The 20,380-nt window shown below is 43.0% G+C and overlaps 1 protein-coding gene across 8 annotated transcripts in view; it reads left to right on the top strand.

Moving 5' to 3' along the window:
* The window catches only part of FOXP1 (forkhead box P1), a 511,285-nt gene that overhangs the window by 109,862 nt on the left and 381,043 nt on the right, over positions 1-20,380 (top strand). For 7 of the 8 annotated variants that reach the window (XM_058728781.1, XM_058728793.1, XM_058728785.1 and 4 more), the window contains exon 1: positions 12,807-12,881. The exons of the other annotated variant lie outside the window; for it this stretch is intronic. The gene's annotated coding sequence lies outside the window, so the exon portion shown is untranslated. Of the gene's footprint in view, positions 1-12,806; positions 12,882-20,380 lie in introns of those variants that run through there. 8 annotated transcript variants of the gene reach the window in all.

Raw genomic sequence — 20,380 nt, forward strand, 5'->3', positions numbered from 1 at the left:
AAAAATGTGAAAGCAAATCCCAAAACAAGTGTATATGTCACTAAATGACACTGAGATCATATACCATTTTTTGTCCATATCACACTGTTTAGTCTGTCTGCATTCCAGCTGTTTCTTTACTCAGGCCACCTTGTTGTGTCTTCCTCCAAATTTATCTGAGTAGAAGAATTAAGAGGGAAAAAAACACAACAACCCTTGGGATCTCCTCCTTGGAGCAAACTGGGTGCACCCCTGACCGGTTCCCCACTTTTGCTACCCTACCCTACGTAGATAACTGTGAGCTTTGTGCCTTCTCCCCCCACACCTCCGCCGTGCCGTGACTATATTCAGAGGGAACTGCTTTTCCTCTGATCTGGTCACTGATGGATTCTTTTTCTCTCTTATGGCAGGTCTGGTTTAGTTTTGGGGATATGGTTTAGTTTTAGTTTAGTTCTGGTCTGGTTTAGCCACTCAATGTGGCTAGAATTTTTCGAAAGCAGATTAGCAAGGAGGGAAATCCTGCTTCAAGTGAAGGACCAAGTAGCCTTCTTATTCAACCTGTTAGCCATTGGTCTGAAGATGACTGGTAGGCATGGGCAAAAACCAGAATGAAAGCATACGAAGCCAACTTTGATACCACTCTCTGTCTGATCAAGGAGTACCAGAGAAGTTACATTAATTTTATTTGCCCTTGGCAAGGAGATGATGGTACTTTCAAGTTGTGGTAATGGAGAACAGCCCCATCACTTGATTGTGCAGTCATAACGTTGCAGCTCTTTTTCTCCTTGGCTGTAGTTTTAGGGTTCAGATAGTCCTTGAACTCATTTTCTGACAGGTTTTACGGAACGAGAACGCTAAATCAATACTTTCAAAAGAGAGTCTTATCTTAATAGCGTAGGTACAAAAATACTTCTGTGTTTTAGTGGAAGTTACTCCGTTATAACCCTTTATGGATGCTCCCTGCTGAGAAAGCATTCTGGAAATGGATGTCAACCAAGGGAGATTCATTCATTCCATACGTTTTCTAATTTCAAAAAATGTACACCATCAATATTTTTTCTTAATTGAACAGTTTGTTGAACAGACGGGTGCTTTAATTATGGTGGTCTAAATTTACACACATTGCAGTGGTATTTTGCTACATTAATTACCTTACTTGTCAAGAGTAACAGGTAATTACTACATCAACTCACCCTCCTGCAGTACATGGAAACATAACTTTATTTGAACAGATACAATAAACCAGGGTAAAGCCACCCTGCTCCTTAGCTTCCCTCAAAGGATGGCTGTTCCCACGTGTTTGTTTCATAATGAGCCAGGTGGAGGTGAGCTCCCCTTTTCTTTGTCCATGCAAGAGGCAAGCCCAGAAACATTCATGGACTCCAAGCACGTGTGGACTGGAAGGAGCCTTTGGAATAATTGAATGCATCAGACTTCTCCTTATGGGTTTCAGAGAGAGGGAGTGACTTTTCTAAGACCACACAATAATTGAATTAGTGTCAGAACCAGAATTGGCACCGATTTCACCCCACCAGGCTGCTACAAAGTTGAGCGCATTTTAATGATTTTTTAAAAAATAATTCTAGAAAAATCGTTCGGTATGGTACACTTTGAATATTCATTCATTGCATCTCCCTTGTTTGAACTTCTGACCAATGCTTTGGCTGCGACAGGAAGAGTATTTATCCTGTGTTCTGTTGAACTGCCAGGTACAACTCCTGTCATTCGATTTCCTCTCTAGTATACTCGTATCAGCTTTTATGACAAGTTGTGTTAAAATTCTACTTTAACATGTTGTTTTGTGTGTTTTTTTTTTTTTTGTAAAGGCGTGAACGTTTTTGAGCATATAGGATGCCCCTAGCAAAATTATGCAGCATTCCCTCTTCTGGTTGCCATGGCGTAGAAAGAAAGGATTTTGTTAGCTTTTAGGTGTGGCGTGGAATATACACAATGACATAATAGAGGCGGGCTCACTTAAAAGGCTTTGTCCCCTTTTTAGTCAAACACCTGTGACAAAATTACGAACTGTGGTTAACATATACTACTTACAAGTGGTTTTTCAGAGTCATCCAGGGTGGAGGAGCTCAGCTTGCAAAAAAAAGTTTACTACTCTGCTGCCCTTGCACCTGCAGCAGGAGGGAGGTGACTTTAAAGAGAAGTTCAAGACGTCGAGGGTTAGGGATACAACTTGCAGAAATTCTGTGAAATGGCTGGTAGGAGACGGTGGGCGTCTTGAGGTGGTTTGAGCTGTACGAGGATCTCCTATACCCTGCCTCCACCTCATTTCCTGAGGCCTGAAATGCCGGCCAAGAGGCTTTATTCCTGTAACTTCAGTCTGTCTTGTGCATTTCGAATCCCTTTGGGCTCTGCAGCTCATTATATCATAGCTGAGAGTTACTGGGTTTTACTTTCTCCTTAGTTTTTTTGTTTTTGTTTTTTTTTCTTTTTGAATGAAGGATAGTATAGGCTAATTTGATTTAGTCATTCAGGCATCCGGCAGACCTCCCTTGAGTGCCTACTGTGTGACAGTCATTGGTGAGGGATATGGGTACCTAGTGAGAAGGGACACAGAACAGACCCCTGCTTTCATGGAGTTTCCCTTCAAGTAGAGGGAGGCAGGGGAGGCAAATCGTGAAAGGAAGGAGCCGTATATTTCCCCATAATGAAAATACACAAAGGAAATTTTATACAGCTCATACCTTGGGGGAAGGCTGTTTCATTCAGTCAGGAAAAGCATCAGACATAAGACGTAAGGGTTGAGAATGATCTCTGTATATAAAGAGTTGGAGGAAGAACTGTCCACTTATGAGGAATGATGGAACCAAGCCCCAGGGTTGGGAATGAGAGCATGGTATAGGAGAGGAAGACCAGCATGGGTAGCCAGGGGCTGGTGAGGATGGAGCTGGGCGGGGGTGGGTAGAGAGCAGGAGAGGCCGGAGATGTAATCAGGGTCCTGGGGAGCATGCGTAAGGGCTGAGTCGTCTTCTTAGACTGATGCAAAGCCCTGAAAGTTCACTGTTTCTGAGTCAGATGTCAGAATGAGCCACATGGGTGCCCGCTGGAGAACAGATTGCAGAGCTTCAAGTATTTCCTGGAGAATAGACTTCCCTGGGAGAGAGGATGAAGTCCTCGTCCCCTGAGGTTGGTCAAGGAGCCCTGGAAAAGGCCACACTGGAGACAGACTCCACTCCACTGGTCCTGGCCTTTAGTGAATTAGGAACTCTGGGGCTAGAGTCCAGCAGTCGTGTTTTAACAAGCCTTCGGGTGATTCTGATGATGACTCGAGCCTTCATCAGGGGTTGGGGAGCCCCTTGGTAAGGTATTAGTGCCATAAAGGACTTTCCACTTCTCCATACTCACTGTTGACTTTCTCCGGAAGACAGGACCCAGTAAAGAGGTACAGCCAAGTGGTCACCCAGTGCTAAGAAAAACACGTCCCCTTTGACCGTATTCTAGTGCTCTGTCCTAGTCCGTTTCTGGAGCTAAATAATCAATAAAACCCACTTTGTTTTTCTGAGGGCTAACTACAGTATTTATAAAGGAGGAGGTGGTTGGATTTTTAAGAGGTACTGCTGTGGTCTGTGAACTGAGTTGCCTCGTTTCTCTTGTTCCAATTTTCTCAGATCATTTAGAAAAGCAATTTCAGTGTGGATAACCCCTCTCCTTTCTCCCTGTCAGTGGTAGAAAAACAAGTGTTTTGTATTAAGTTACACCGTTGAGACACCTAGCAAAGGGTAATAATATTCTTTTTATTTCTGAATTACTCAATAATATATTTGGCCTTGTTTTTGTTTTGGAAGTCCTCTTTCTCCCAGGTTATGTTTTTAAAATCATTGTAGAAACAGAAGATTATTCTGGGGCCCAGTGTTTGTGCTTGCTCACATCTACTTTGACCAAGAGTTCCATTCGATTCTCCGATGGAAGATTCTCCTCATCCTCCACCCACCCTCGTCTACGTGGCTCAGTCCTCCTCCCCTTCAGTATCTTCAGCTTATAGATAATTTATGCTCTGAAGCCTTTTCTGACCTCTTGGGCATAGGGCCCATTTTTTCTTAGGTTATTCCCATGCATTTGTGTTGGTTTCCCAGTAGACTGTGGGCCTCATGAAAGCAGAGATGTTCGTGGTGTCACTTCCAACCTATGTCAGCTACAGTCTCAGGGTTTGGCCCACGGTTGGGTTCTGGAAACCTAGATCTCAAGTGAATGCTTTCTCTCTTCGTCGATACTGATCTGTGACTCCATTTATCAGCAACAGAGTTTTGGAAGACGTAGTGGTGGGTCTTTTCTAAAAGAAGATTCTATTATTATTCTATTATTCTATTATTCTATTACACAGAATAATAAGGCATGGTACCACGGATCCAGATGGGGGGAGTGGAGACAAAGCCCAAACGAAGTGTTTATTTAAGGTAAATCCTAATGAAAGCTGTTACAAGGTGTAAACTGTACTAGGCAGGATGTGGGGGTGCCTGTAGCTTCTGTGACTAACAGCGCACACATTTTGGAAGCTTAACATGATAAAGGTATACGTGGGGCTCTTTTCACATCAGTGTGTGTCTGCTCAGCCTCCCCCATTCTGCACTTGCTGCAAGGAATGTGGGGTCCCCGTAGTTTTGGGGGGACAGGAACTGTATTTGTCATGCTCGTAAGTGATTGGCCTTGTTTCTACTCCCATCTGAGTGACCAGGAATCAGTCATGTGGCCTCAGCCTAAATGCCAGGGAAATTGGGCAATGTAATCCGCCTGTGTCCCCAGGAAGAAGAAAATGAAATGGAATTAGTTATCATGTGATAGTCCCAAACAACATGTTACTTTGGTTTTAGCCACTGGGCTTTGATCAAAAAGAAGCATAGCACCTTCTGTTTTTGTAGCCTGCTCATCAATAAATACCCTTGTTCTCCCAGAGATCAGGAAGAGTGATAGCCCTCAGAGGCATGTCACGAGGAGAATATCTTTCATTTAAATCCCAACCAAGAGCCCATCTTCCTCTGGGATTGGGCAGGGAGATTTGTTGATGAGCCAAGGCCGTAGCATGCTTTCCCTGCGCCATCCAATGAAATATTCTATCCCAAGTGGTAAATCAGTCTGACGATACACAGATTGGCTTTTGAATAACAGGCCCTGTTTATGCTCTGCAAGTGGCTTTTTCTGTTCTCCTGCTGGAGGTGACAGGTTTGGAGAAAAGAGTTCACCCGTGGTGAGGACCACCTGAGCCCTCCCCACTTGCCATTGGTATTGGCTGGCAGAGCACCTAGGCACCGAGAGTTAGGTTTTAAGGAGAAAACTAAAGTTGCTTTTGAAGACTTTGATTTTGTGTGTGTGTACTGATCTCAGTTTATTTTTGCCCAGAAGGTGATAGGGGAAATTTTTCATGACACATTAAGTGATGAAAATATGTACTTAAGTATTTACTTTGTGATGCCCTATTTTTTTTAAGTAAAGGTATATTTCTTCTCGTATTGTCTTGCTGATCATGGTGGTTCTCAGGAAAGAAGCTGAAATCTTTATAGTCATCTGTCTGCCTTCTTGCTCTCCTTCCAACTCAGGGAGAAGCTTGGCTGGGCCAGTGGAGAGGTCTTCAACAGCCAGATTATGAGGGCATTGTAAAGGTCAAGGGAAGGGTTTTGATCTTTACTCTCAGAGTACTGGGGAGACAGTGAAAGTATGCAAGCAGGGAGTTTGTGCAGGGTGGATATGCATGTGTGTGTGTGTGTGTGTGTGTGTGTGCGTGTGTATCTTCCTGTCTGAGAGATAGATGGATGGAGAGAGAGAAAACAGTAAAGGATGATCCCACTTGCTGTGTGTTTTTTGGCTGTTGGGAGAAGAGCCTCCACAGGAGAGTGAGTGTGAACACAGCACGGTGCCCTTCTCCCCGCTGACGTGAGGGAGAGGTCTCCCGTTTTCTGCCCAGAAGTTACTTGTCAATCAGGAGCCTACCGTCCCAGCTTCAAAGCAGGCAGTGCATTTGGGGTAAATATTTATGAAATGCCAGGCTTGGTGATCAAGATGTATTTTGCATTTAATGAGCAAATGACTCGGAATTGTTTTAAGTTATTAAAAGACAAGTTGTCGTGTGTCATCATGGCAAAAGGAGAGGGAAGAAAGTGTCATTATGTAGCAGGCAGTTTACTGACAGCTGTGATCCACAAGCAGTCAACTTCTTTAAACAAAATTATTTACATATTTTTAAGGGCTCAAGTATAAAAATTTAATTTACTCGTGTAATCCCACCGGAAGGACTTAAGTAAGACCATTCACTTGATTCAAGGAATCTGAATTGAGTGCGTAAGGGGCTATAAACCCTATGTTTGGGACATGAGAGATAACACAAATCTCTGCTCTCAAGATACTTCTGGTCTGAAAAAAAGCCAATCAGAAGCCACTGATAAATGAGTATAAATGTAAAACAGATGTTTCTTTTTGAAGTTCAGAGAACTTTTTCAGATTCTATAACCAATATTTTCGACATTGCTTGTTTTTGAATACCAAACATACAAAAATTCTGAAGAAAAAATCTCACCTAGTCCCATTTCCTCCAGGGCACAACTGTTAGTTTTACTGTTTTTTCTTGTTTCGTTATTGACACCTACTTTTATATAGTTGGTACAGTTTTTCTATCTTGCTTGTTTCATATCACATTACAGCAAGCGTTTGCACACATTTCCCTGTTTCCACTATCATTTTTAATGACTCTAAAATGTTCCTTTGGGGGCACCTGGGTGGCTCAATCGGTTGAGTGTCCGACTTTGGCTCAGGTCATGATCTCACAGTTTGTGGGTTCGAGCCCCGCATCAGGCTCTGTGCTGACCACTTGCTCAGAGCCTGGAGCCTTCTTCAGATTCTGTGTCTCCTACTCTCTCTGCCCCTCCCCCATTCACGCTTTGTCTCACTCTGTTTCTCAAAAATAAATAAATGTAAAAAAAAATTTAAAAAAAAAAAAAAAAAAAAAAAGAAAAAAAAATAAAATGTTCCTTTGTCAGACTGGTCTATCATTTACTGGCTTTTGTTCTGTCGTTACTGACATTTTAGGTAAAACAGATTCATAAAATTTGTCCATTTATGTCTAAAGCCACCTTGCACACTTCAGTCTTACAATAAAACATTAATGGGGAACCGAGATTTTTTAAAAAAGCGTGTCTCTGAACTCTGTCATCCAAAAAAAAAAACCCCAAAAAACAAAAAACAAAAAAACAAAAACCAAAACAAAGGCTGAACTAAAACCTTGTTACAACCTTACATTCTTAAGAGAATAATAAGGCAATACATTTGATACATTATCTCTGGTTTTTTTGTTTGTTTGTTTGTTTGTTTGTTTGTTTTAATCATTGGACACATAGCTCCTATTCTGAAACTGGTTAACAAGGTACATCCTGTAAAACCAGGAAAAGTGTTTGATTCTAATTTGGGAAGACTTCGTGCCTAAATTGGAAACTTTAGAGGTGTCATTTCTTGCTCCTAGCACTCATTCCCCTAGTGACCTTTTCAGTCTACATGTTATTTATTTTGCTTTCTTTTATTGTTAAGAAGTCCTTAATATAAGGTCACTCCGAGGTGGCTGTTGTCTGCATTACCTTGATGCACAGACTTGACTGAGCCGGTTGGGCAGAACCGTCAGCTTTTTCTTCTTGTCACAGAAGTACTTGGATTTTGTTTAAAAGGCATGGGATACCTGTAAGAGCCTTGTACGGGCAGTGAGCCCTTAGACAGGTGTACGACTTAGAGGGAAGAATGAACCGCAGGGTTAGAACTCACATGGAGACTGAGCACGGACATCCACCTATCCCTTGAAACTTGGGCAAAGGAAGGCGATCAGATGCCGTGGGTGAAAATGCTAACCAAAGACTATTTCCCATTATTTTATGTAGGAGAAATCATAATGTTATGTGTCGGTATGCAAACTCCCTCCCCCACCAATCAATTTTCTAAAACAGGAGATGGCAGAATACAGCTCTCAGGACCAGTACCTGTTTTTGCAAATAAGGTTTTATCAGAACACAATACCTATTTGTGTTACTTACTGTGGTTACTTTCTTATTACAAGGACTTTGTTGAGTAGTTGCAATAGAGAACTTCTACCAACTCAGTCTGAAGTATTCACGCTCTGGCCCTTTACAGAAAAAGTTTGTCAATCCTTATTCTAAAATATGACGAAAGCATAGCAAATGCAATATCTATCTATCTATCTATCTATCTATCTATCTATCTATCTCTACTATCACATTAAAATATAAAAATATGTAAAACATTGATCATCAATGTGATCTCAGCATAACAATATGTACATATGTTTTAAATATGGCTTTTTCTTTTCACCAAGAACATCTGAGACACATCCCCTTTGTTGCTCCCTTTTCAAAACCTCTACAGAAGTTTCTGACATAATACCAATTATATTGTAACTTGACACTTCCCCTCACACATTTCATTAAAAATGTTCTATTTAATTTTGGAGAATGTCATAGAACTTTTTCTTTTATAAGCAAGAGCTAAAAATGTTTGCTTTAGAAATAAGTATTTTCTATAAAATTTAGATATTAAAAGGCAAGAGGCATTCAATTAGGAAAATGTCAACTGGATATACATTTGCATTGTTTGCTTGTATTTCACTTCTTAGAGGCTTGGTATTCGCATCTATAAAATGGGATCAGATCTCCTGACAGGGCTGTGAGATTAAGAAGGAAAGCTGCATACACCTGATGCAGTTTCTATTCATAGCTTAATTAGAGGAGCAAATAATCACAGCAGAAGTTTGGAATTTTTCCAGATTTACCATGCTTCTGTTTAGGTTCAGTGGCCTGGAGATTCAGGTATGACTTGGGCGCCAGGGAGAAATTAGAAAGCTCTATTTATTCAGGTAAGAGATGCCGGTAGTTACAACAAACATTCCTGAATCTCAGAGCCTTAACTTGGTGCAGTTTTATTTCTTAAGCAGCTCAGGCTGGTGCTGGCTGCTGAGGGACGGGGGTGGTGGCCCTCGATTGTGTTTCTGGGCCCTTGGCAAATTCCATCCACTGACTGCACCATCTGCAGGAACTGGGAGTTCTCCACTGGAGCTTGGGGTGCACAGTTAAGGGAGGAGGGAGGACATTAGTGATGTTCAGGAAACTTCAGGGTCAGAATGAAAGTAACATACCCACTTTGATCTATTTCACCAGAACTGAGTCACAAGGCCCCACCTGACAGCAAAGGAAGCTGGGAAATACATCCCTCCTCTGCATCCAGGAAGAAGAAATGAATTGATTGGCATCTAGCTGGTCTGTACTACACACTGGCCATACCTTTTTAGGTTATTGTGGAGGATGAATACTTACCATATTTAAACTGCACAGATACCAATAATCCGAGAATCTGTTAACAGGTCAGGTACCCCTGGAAATAGCATCATTTGGAGACAGTAGTGCCCATGAGAGAGTGAATCTGTATACTGGTTTAAAAACATGTTTAAAACTTAGTCTGGAATCTGAATCTGCTTCTCACATGTTAGGTGCGATTTATGTATTTCGACTTTTTAAAATCACAGACCTATTGTAAGTTTAGAAATACGTACTTCTTCAAATTTTACACTCAGTGACATTTTCATTCCCAAAGAGATCTATGTGGACTCCTACTTACTTTGCTGTTCTACAAAATCAGAAGTCATACATAGTATTGAGTAGAATTCCTTATCAAGATGCCAGAGAGAACATTTGTTGAAATACTACCACTGTTACTTAATTCAAAGTATACGTTTTCCAATGAACCACATCAGGAGTGTTTTCAGTTTTTCAATACCTCTAGTAGATATAAGCATACCTTTTTTTAAAGTTACTCATTTTAAATTACGATTGTATGAAAATTTTAGGAATATAATAACCATAAAATGAAGGACAAACTTTATCATACCCAAATAGAAATTTAATGTAAAGTAGAAAGAACTTGATTGCAAGGTTTAGTAGCCTAGAAATAGGATGTATAAGAGGATGTTGAAGAACACTTCTGAAAAAACCCTCAGTAGGTACGGTTTCCCAATACATTTAAAACAAACAAACAAACAAACAAACAAACAAACAAAAAACGAGGGTTGCATTTAGTGATGTTTGTAAAATCATATTTGAGGTAGTTTCACCAAAGATCAAACTTTTCTAATGTTGAAAAAGCACATATAAGCTAATAAACTTTTTGGTCATTCTATGGAAAAACAACTTCCAAAAAAATGTATTCAGTGTCATAAATTTAGTGAAATTTATTTCAGATCGAAGTTGCTCTTGACCATATTGCAATCCAGTGGCTTCGGTCAAAAGTCAAGATTGTACCTGGACGTATGTGGTTAAAAATACTCCTGTTAGCTTCCCTGGTACTCCTGGCCTTTCCTAGTACCTGTCACTTTGTCGTTGGCGACATTTGAGGCAGAAAACAACTCGAGTCGACAAGGATAGTTTTCCAGTCAGCTATTCCTTTTTCTCCAGTGCTTCTTTGTTGTATTGGAGTTCACATTTACTATTCATGAAACCCATTTTATCAGTGACCATATCAGACAAATGGAAGCTAAGCGCTGGTTAGTATGTTGAAAATAAACACGAGGGTTCTCATTAATGTCCCTGTCTGAATAATTAGTTGAGCATCGTGTACTGAGCAGCAGCGAAGGCGAGCTGCTTCTCACTGGAGCGACAGGCTGACAGCCACGTCTTGGAGTGTGGTCATTAGTGTGCCCCACCATCTATGTCATGTTACTGTGTCAAATTAGTTAGTGTCCCCTTAGGAGAGAAGCCGGACCCACAAATTATCCGCCTCCATCCCTGGAAACGGTGTTTGCGAAACCTGCGATCGAGTGTGAGCAAATTATTAACACGGCTCATAAATTAACTAGTTTACAGGCTTATAACATTTTACAAGTAGATAATAAAGGGTAGAAAAGTTTTCCAGTTGCTTTGCCCTGATGTTAGGGCTGTGATCTGCCGACTTTTCCTTGAGGAGCCCACGGCTGATAGGTTTTTTAAAAAGGGGAGCAAACACATGGAGTGTCAGAACAAATGTTTGGGAAATGTAGACTTTAAAAGGAAGCAAGTGTAAACCCCCTGAAAACAATATAATTAACTTCGTTATCTCATTGCTCTGATAAGTCGATGACAATGGCCCTCTTTCTTGTGGTGGCAGTTGCTCATTAATGAGTTCACCAATTAAGTTTGAACGATTACAGCCTTTGCCAACTGAAATCATCTTTAAAAATATTTTTGATGCGTTCTTACCCTGCACTTAAGCTGCCTCGTTGAAGAGCGAGGTTGCTAACGCAGCATGTTCAATTCATCGAAGAAGGAAGATGCTTAAGCCGTGATACCTTTGGCAAACGGTTTACACTCAGGTAGGCAGTGCATACCTAGGACACGTCACGTGGACCCACCTGGCCTGAGTTCATCTCTTACCAAGAAGAGGCGCTCACTGAGAACACCAGCCCTTAACCCTCTTCCGAGCTCTGGTAGACAGACAGCCCACATAGTTTCCGGAGCTACGACGTGACTATTCAAATCACGAGAACTTCATACACCTCCTTTTCAGTTTCAACTTCTCTGATGAGACTTACAAGACGTGTCGCTCGTGGATTTTTGTCTGAGTTGGCTGTTGGGAGAGAACGGCACACGTGCACGCGGCGGATCTCAGGCTTTCTACTCATTCTGGAGTTCCGGTTCCCCGTGTTACGGTGGCTCCTGTCACCTTGAGGGCTGCATAGGTGGCATTATCGTCCCCAGGATCTATGCAGAAAAGGCCTGGCGTGCAAAACCTTGCTACCGGCTGCTATTCATAAAATCTCTCTGAAACTGCTTGAGGATGGGTTGACTTATCTGTCAGCAATTTCAGCTTACTTGGAATTGGACTCGGTCAATGTTCTACTCATAACCTCACCAAGCCGTGAAAGCTCACAGCCTCTACCCGTGTGCACGTACACAGGCTGGCTGTTGCCATGAGAAGGCCGTGTCACGGCCTCCCTGTTGTGCATTTGAAATGCAGCTGGAAAAAGAGCCATGAGCTGGGGCAAGTAAGGTTTGGTGTTTGGCTGCCAGGCGAGATAGCTTGTCCTTTTTTTTTTTTTTTTTTTTTTCCTAAACAGGGTGCTTGTGTGCATGTGTGCCCACATATATTTATTTCCACTTGTCGTTTCTGCTTAGATGCATTGGGAGAGACTGAAAGACTCAAACCCAAGGCAGAATCCACATTTGGACTCAGGGATCCACCTGGCCCTTATTTCTCAGGATAGCTTAACGCGCTCATTATGAGAATTTATCCTAAACAATAAAAGAGGACGGGTGTTAAAGGAACCCTTCCTTGTAAGTAAATGTCAGTGCCTTCACAGGTGACAGTTTCCCCAGCTGCATACCATTTTGCTTCCTTCTGTGTTCTCTGATACTGAATTCAGCGTATGAGCAAATGAAACGCCGATTCTGTAAGGGGAAAGGTAAAATAGATGCTTAGATACGTGATCGCATATTGGATGTTAAAGTTGCGTGTCCGCAAGGAATACCCGAGGCTCCTGTGAATGCCTGGCTTTTGAAGCATCACAATCGGGACTCTTCGGGGCACCTGGGTGGCTCAGTAGGTTCGGCGTCAGATTTCAGCTCAGGTCATGACCTCACTGTTCGTGAGTTCAAGACCCGCGTAGGTCTCTGTGCTGACAGCTCAGAGCCTGGAGCCTGCTTCGGATTCTGTGTCTCCCTCTCTCTGTGCCCCTCCCCCGCTCATGCTCTGTCTCTCCCTCCCTCTCTCAAAAATAAATACACATTAAAAAAAAATTGGGACTCTTCAGTTAAACCTCTCCTATTCTCTCTGCTTTCAGTGTCCCTCCGTGTGTTGCAGTCCTGTGGCATTATGCCTGCCTCCAACCAGTGACCCCCCCAGCTTTTTATGGCTGTGAGACTCGTTAAAAGCTCAGGGTAAGTGGCAAACATTACTACTGTTGCATCCCGCTTAAGAATTGGGGTCCATCTTTGCGGGTGGCCCCGTAGAACATGTGGTAATTCCTCAGAAGGTAATGGGATGAGTCATTATTAAGCCAGAATTCTACAGCCAGCAATAATAAGTTTGTTGTCCTCCAGGCTAGCTTTCTGGCTTGCAAGAGTAGGATCTGTAACCTGGATCATATTCGTGGAAAGGTGATCTGATACAGAGAGTGCAGATTTTGTCTCTAAAACAGCCAGATGATAAGCATTGGCAGCCTCGTGGGCCATACAGTCACTGTTGCAACTTTGTGGTCAACTCTCTCCGATGTGCCATCACAATCATCCATGCACAATATGTAAACAAATGGGTTTGACTGGTTCAGTGAAACTGTTTCCAGAAACAGCCACTGGGCCATATTTGGCCCAAAGGCCGTAGTTTGCTGACCCCTCACCTAAGCATCAAAAAGGTAAAGAGGATACCTCCCTAGGTAGCAGTTCCTCTGATCTCGAGCAAACCATTTATCAAGAAGAAACGAGAATAATAATAATAAAAAAAATACCTGCCCTTCCTACCACACAGGGTGTAGTTTTAAGGATGAAACAAGATATAATGTATATGAAAGCACTTTGAAAATTTCGAAACTCCTTACAAGTATAATAGATGGCTCTCTACAGTCATTCTGGTTCACGTAGTGGAGTCTGCCTTCTTCACCCTTTTAATCATATTGGGCTTTCATGAGCTAAATGAGTGTGGGGGAAAGCTCTTTTATTTTCTAAGTAATGTGGTTTTTCTGTACGTTCCTTCCCCTCTGCAGTTGATGGACAAGCTGTTGAAATGTCTCTTGAGTATCAAATATGGATGAAGGGATCTATGGGTAGATTATGGCAGGCTAAAGATCAAATGCCAATGAACAACGATTAAATTTCTTTTAATCATCAGATTCTGCAAGTGGTTTAAGATCTTCCACCTTTAATAAGGTCCTTAATAAACAATAATGCTTTGGATGTCTCCAGCTATGTTTGAATTTCACAAGTGTTGCATGTCACAACATAGAGACTGGTTCGGCAAATATGCTTCCTGGACTCGTGGTTGTAATTAAGAGGGAAAGTCATACTTAAACAGCTTGGTGAATCACAATTCCAATTCATGAATTTTCTCATTTTTTTCCTGAGAGGAAAAACGGGATCGTCTTCAGACATGTTTTCATATCATCATATCATTTAAGAATTGTTTTCTAGTAGCAGAGATGCCTCTAAGTTTAAAAACGTTATTGCATATTCTGTCTGATAAAAGGTATCTGGAGGAGAGCAGTTAGTGCTGTCTGTCTTTCTGCTCCGCCTGCCTGTTCAAGGGTTGTTTTGTTTTCAAGCTCACATGATGGCTGCTGGCTTTCCAGCCATTGCCTCTACATCCTGAAGAGAGGCAGAAATGCAAGGAATGAAAAAATTAGCCTCTCAGCTGAAGCAGGCCTCTTTACACAATTTTCCATGAAGTCTTAATGACTTCCACTTAAGCCTTTTAACAACCCCTAACATTAAGGACATAAGGGAAGTGTATCCTTAGACTTGAGAAATTTGATGTCCAGATAAATTCCCTGTTCTCCTAGTAAGGAAGAAAAAGGTCATTGCTTACTGAACCACAATTGTAATTACTTCTACAAAACCACAATGTGAATTTTTCTTACAGGTTTAATTTTTGTTTCTTTTCGGTGAATGTCTTCTGTCATCCATTGACTTGTGTGTATAATCTCTAATTTGAATTTTACATGTTTGAATTTAAGCTTATTTGATTCTCACTGGAGATACATACCCCAGTAAATATTTTAGGACCATAATATTCTTACTGAAAGTGCCGTGGCAAATCTGAGAAATGGATTTCTTTCCCAAGAGAGCTATCAACCAAAATTTAAACTCAAGAATTTTGTAATGAATTTTGTGTCCTTTGCATATAAGCTTCTGTCAAAGCTTGAGTACAAGCCTGAGGTGCTAGTGACATAGAAGCTTACATTCCAGTTCTCGTCATGCCATTGTCTGCAGGGGATGTTGCTGATGGCTGCACTGTCCCTCAAAGAAGGGACAGAGCTGTCCACTCTGTATCTCTGTGATTTGCTGGCCCCCCCATCTCTACTGAATACTTACCTAGGATAATGGGGAAGACAAGTAAGTCACCTCTGTCTAATTTTTCTAATTCAGATTGGCCTGTATGTTATTCATATGAAAAGTTATATCTCTGGGGCACCTGGGTGGCTCAGTCAGTTCAGCATCCGACTTCGGCTCAGGTTATGATCTCACGGTTCCTGAGTTCGAGCCCCGCGTCGGGCTCTCTGCTGACAGCTCAGAGCCTGGAGCCTGCTTCGGATTCTGTGTCTCCCTCTCTCTCTGCTCCTCTCCTGCTCACACTCTGTCTCTCTCTCAAAAATAAATAAAGATTTCAAAAAATTTTAGAAAAGTTGTATCTCATAGAATAAATAGAATGAGACTTTCTCATACTTCATTCTGTCGTCTCTGCCTGGACCAGCCTGTGACAGATTCTCCTGAATCATGGTGGTTGATGCATTCACAAACATTACTGAATGCCATTTATGGACGTAGGAGAGCAGTGTGGTGGTCTACTTTGAAGTTTAGATCAGCCTAGAACCGAATGTCACCTTTTGCGTTTACTGAGTGACTGAATGATGTTGAGGGAGTTACTTAACATCTCTGCGCCCCCGCCTCCTCATCTGGGAGTTGGGGATAAAACCGGGAACGGGCTTCCTGTGAAAATCTAGTGAGGTGATGCTTCTACAGAGCTTAGCACAGATCCTGATGGGTCATAAATGCCAGCATTGTGCTACACAGCCCAGGTGATGTGGTAGAAATCCCGATCTTTGAACAGTTTTTACTGTCGTGTGCCTGGTTCATTGGTCATCGTCTTACTTGTGGACAGTATGTGTTTCACAATCCATTGCTTCTAACCCAGTTTTCTCTTAAAAGTTTAAGTCGAGCCTTGGGAGGCGGCTTTGATGCCTGTCTTCAAGGGCCCTGCAGCCATGCATGCTGTTGGACTGGCCTGCTAACAGAACTTAGATCTCTGGGTCCCTTTTTGACGATTTCCCCTGAGAGGCGTGCAATTCTTTTTCTATTCCGTTTTTTACTTACTCAGACAGTGGGCCTGCCTAGCAAGCAGAATTCGCTAACTGCTTTCAAGTTGGTATTGCTGATGATAATCTGAAACTCTGTAGGGTTTCACTCATGCAGGCTGATCCTACACGATGCCGATCTTGCCCTGTTTCATCCCGGGCCCTGCGTCCATGCTGAGTCTGCAGGGCAGGCCCTGGTCCCCCACAGATCTTCTTGGGAACAGCCCTCAAAGAAGAGTGTCAGCTCCTTATCAAAGCTGCTGCATGACTGCGTCACGGATTGCAGCCGTGTCCATGGATGGCCCCACTGGCAGTGTGTCCCAGAGATTGAGAATTGGTGGTACCTAGTTGATGGTGGCTGTTTTTTTTTTCTTTAATGTCTTATATATTTTTGAGAGAGAGAGAGACCGTGTGTGAGTGGGCGAGAGGCGGAGAGAGAGAGAGAGAGAGAGAGAGAGAGAGAGAGAGAGAGAGACACAGAATCCGAAATAGGCTCCAGGCTCTGAGCTGTCAGCACAGAGCCCGACATGGGGCTCCAACCCGTGAACTATGAGATCATGACCCGAGCCGAAGTCGGACGCTTAACCGACTGAGCCACCCCGGTGTCTCAGTGACGGCTGTTTGTTGAGCAGCACTTGATGTTCTGGAAATAGTGGCTCGAAGATGTTCCCTGTTCAAGAGACTCTTGACACCCTTGAGCTTTTGATATATGGTCTCAAATATTTCATTTAGGCACCATTGCCGTGCTCAGATGCCCTCAAATCTCCGTTGCCTCTGTGCTGTGGTATTCTCTACCTGGAACACTCCCTGTGTTTCACACGCTCACTCTCTCATTCCTTATTGCCCAGTTCACACGTCAACTTCTTGGAGAGGTCTGCCCGGAACACTCACATTAAAGATTTCCCTCCTCCCCCTTCTTACTGTCCTCGCTCCAAGCCTCTTGTGTTTTCTGCATCTACCTGTTTGCCAGGTGATGTGCTCGGGGCAGGTCTGCCCGATTCAGCAAGTCTCTTTGGCTGCTGACAGTATCCAGCGTATGGTAGACATGCTCACAGTTAGCAGTTGTTGAAATAGAGCCCATTTGGGGATTTCCCTGTGAATTTCTGTATTTTCATGATACCTAAGAGGACCGCATCTGGGTGAGAGAGGAAGAGAAGAAATAAAACCACACACATCACCTTTATTGTAGGAATAGAATACTGCCCTTGGGTTTTCTCTGGAAGGTTTCCACTCTCCACGAAACAAGTCGGTGATCCTCCGTGTGTCCCATGCAGAAAGGGTTATACATCATATTCCCTGTGAAGACAGAATCATTTGCCATTTGGGCCTAAAGCGTATTGTGGGTGGTACAGGTTAATTAAGGACATTGGATTCCAAGATCAAATCCCAGCACCCTGGTTCACTGGCTCTTTGCCCTTGAACAAATTACTTTCTCTTCCTCTTTCTGGCCTCTCACTTATCTGACCCTGGGTAATAGCATTACCTACTTCCTAGTATTATTGCAAGGATTAAGTGAGATGATACCTGTACAGTGCTTTGCACAGAGTCTGGAACAGTAATGATGCTGTTGGTGTAGAAAGAACAGCAAAGGGTTTTGGGAGGTACAGTGACAAACTCAGATTGCACTTTCTTGCAGTACTAAAAAAAATTGGTAAAGATGGTGAAGAGCCTTGATTCCCTATTAATTTGCTCATGTTCTATGCACTGAATTGACTTTAAAACCCAAAGGACAAAATGAGCTTAAGAGGGATGATCTGTTTTATATAGGCTGTTGACATGTTGACTTTCGGATGGTTGTGGCAAGTTTCAGGTAATTCAAGTTATAAACCTCAAATGCTGAGAAGGATCAGGTTTGGAGCCTGACCTACATCCACAAAACCTTAGAAATTTGGAGTCACGGGGCGCCTGGCTGGCTCAGTCAGTGGGGCATGCAACTCCAGATCTCGGGGTCGTGAATTCAAGTCCCACAGTGGGCGTGGAGCCTAGTTAAAAAAGAAGAAGAAATTAAAGGGGCACCTGGGTGGCTCAGTCAGTTGGTGTGTGACTTCAGCTCAGGTCGTGATCTCCTGGTCTGTGAGTTTGGGCTCCGCGTCGGGCTCTGGGCTGGCAGCTCAGAGCCTGGAGCCTGCTTGAGATTCCGTGTCTCCCTCTCCCCACCCCTCCCCCTCTCACGCCTCTGTCTCTCTCTCTGTCTCTTTCTCTCAAGAGTAAATAAACATTAAAAAAAGAAAAAGAAAAGAAGTTTGGAGTTCACGGTGCTAAAGACTGTGGGTTGGGGATATATATGTTTTGTCCTTAAATTAATCAGGGCTGGTTTGATCTCCTGTCTCATGATAGATTACATCTCAAATATCCTGTAGACACTAACTTTTAACAAGTTACACACTTGATGCATCTGCCCTGAAAATTCGCGTGCTGCTTTTTTGAAGGAAAACTCCGGTCTGTATCAATTGGAAGGAACTGGATATGCGTATTTTCCGTTGTTCGCTCTGATTTCTTCTGCCACTAAGGAAGGTGGCCAGTCATTGCCCTGTTGCTCTGTGCATCTGCTGTAGGAAAGCTGAAGCAGGTCTCTCTCTGTATCCCATCACCTTTTCTGGTGGTAAAAGGTAAAAGGTAAAATATATGCCATTCCATACTCTTACTTACGTGATTTATGGAATGGCTAGGGTTATTTTCACTTGTAACGTATACCCTTCCGACTTCTGACAAGAAAAGAACACAATTAAAATACAGTCGAAGGCATCCAGTTGGGTTCCTCATATCCTTTTTAGCAAAGAAAACGCTAACGTTCAGTTTGAGCCCAGGAAGATGGTTCAGGAAAAACTTCTATCAGGCTCATGACAGAGGGGGGAGACCCAGCTTTCTTACGTCTCGAAAACCAACGGCACACCCCTGTCTCCCAATACCATGTCAGAAACGAAAACACGAATCACAAAGGGGGAAGCTGATCAGCGTAAGGTGAGACTTGATTTGTGCCATTGGCACAAGAGGCTTGGCCGCGGGGATCAGCTCTCGTGCTGCTTGGGTTTTAATACCCGGGTGCCTGAGTATCAGTGGGCAAGATTAGGAGCTTTCTAAGGGCTTTTGCTCTAATGAGACGTCACTGCATGTCTGGGTGCGGTCTGGTGTGGCGGCCTCTCAATGCCACGTTAGGGGAGGCTGCCGAGGATGCATCCAGGGTGGAATTTCTTGCTGCTAACTCTTCAGACCGTCAGTAAACATAGACGTTCTCATCAGCAGAGGCCGTGCCTCGCCTCTGTCCATATCTATCCCAGATCGTTCATCAACGGCGACACAGATCCGTTCTTCCAGTCCTGGCCCATTTCCTAAACGTGGCAGTTTGCTGAAATTCTACTCCTAGAATACACCGTGCTTAGGACTTCTTGGCTTTATATAGGTTTATCTGCCTGGAAGAACTTGGAGTTCACGTTATCACCTATCCCTGCTTTGCATGGTTTCCTCTTTCTCCCTTGAAAAGGAACGGGAGGTAAAAGGAGCATTTTCCGAACTTGAGAAAAACCTAACGTTGAGGAATTCTAGTAAACGGTGGTTGTTAGAATAACTCCAGTTGGTAGAAAGTCTATTCTCTAATACTACTTTTACTGAGGATTTACTGTGTGCCCCACGTGATTCTGAGCACATATGTATTAACTCACAAAAACTCTGTGAGAGAGGTATGATTCTAAAGCGCTGTCTTCCAGAGAAAACGGAGGCACGGTGAGGTCAAATGACTCACGCAGACTTCTTCGCTTATCAGGAGAACTGGGATTTGAACCCCGGCACTGTGCCTCTGGTGCCTTGGCTCCTAACTGCCCTGGTCTGTGGTCTTATCGTGTAGACATTCACCTTCTGTGTAGGTTTGCGGGCACTGGTTATTTTAGCACGTATTTTCCATTCTGGGACTGTTCATACACGGTTTGTTGAGCCTCTAGACTTCAGTGCCACCTAACAGGCCCTGTTTGATGTTACTAAATTTTTTCACATGCTTTAAGTCTTTTTGCCGGTACAAGAGCTGTGGGAAATAAAAGTATGTCCCAATGCGATTCAGAACAAGGACAGCCACTTAATTGGCATTCTTCTATCTCCAGTTGGATGTGCCTGTTAAGACATTTTCTCTAGATCTTTGAGTCCTTTTTCTCTGGTACATTATTCTAATTAACCTCATCTTCGTAGCCCTCGTTTTATTTCTTATTAGCCTCCTGACCACCCAACAATTGATTTGTTCCGGTCAATCACCTGTGTGAAAAAGTGTGGCAAGCAAGAAGGTCTCCTTCCCAGAGTAGCAGTCCTGTACCTGGGGTGTTCTCCCAGCAAGCGGTTCAGAACGTCCCTTTTCTTCTTGGGATACGTTCACGGATGGCTTTTTATTTA

The sequence above is a fragment of the Neofelis nebulosa genome, chromosome 4 (assembly GCF_028018385.1).
Source record: "Neofelis nebulosa isolate mNeoNeb1 chromosome 4, mNeoNeb1.pri, whole genome shotgun sequence".
Lineage (NCBI taxonomy): Eukaryota > Metazoa > Chordata > Mammalia > Carnivora > Felidae > Neofelis > Neofelis nebulosa.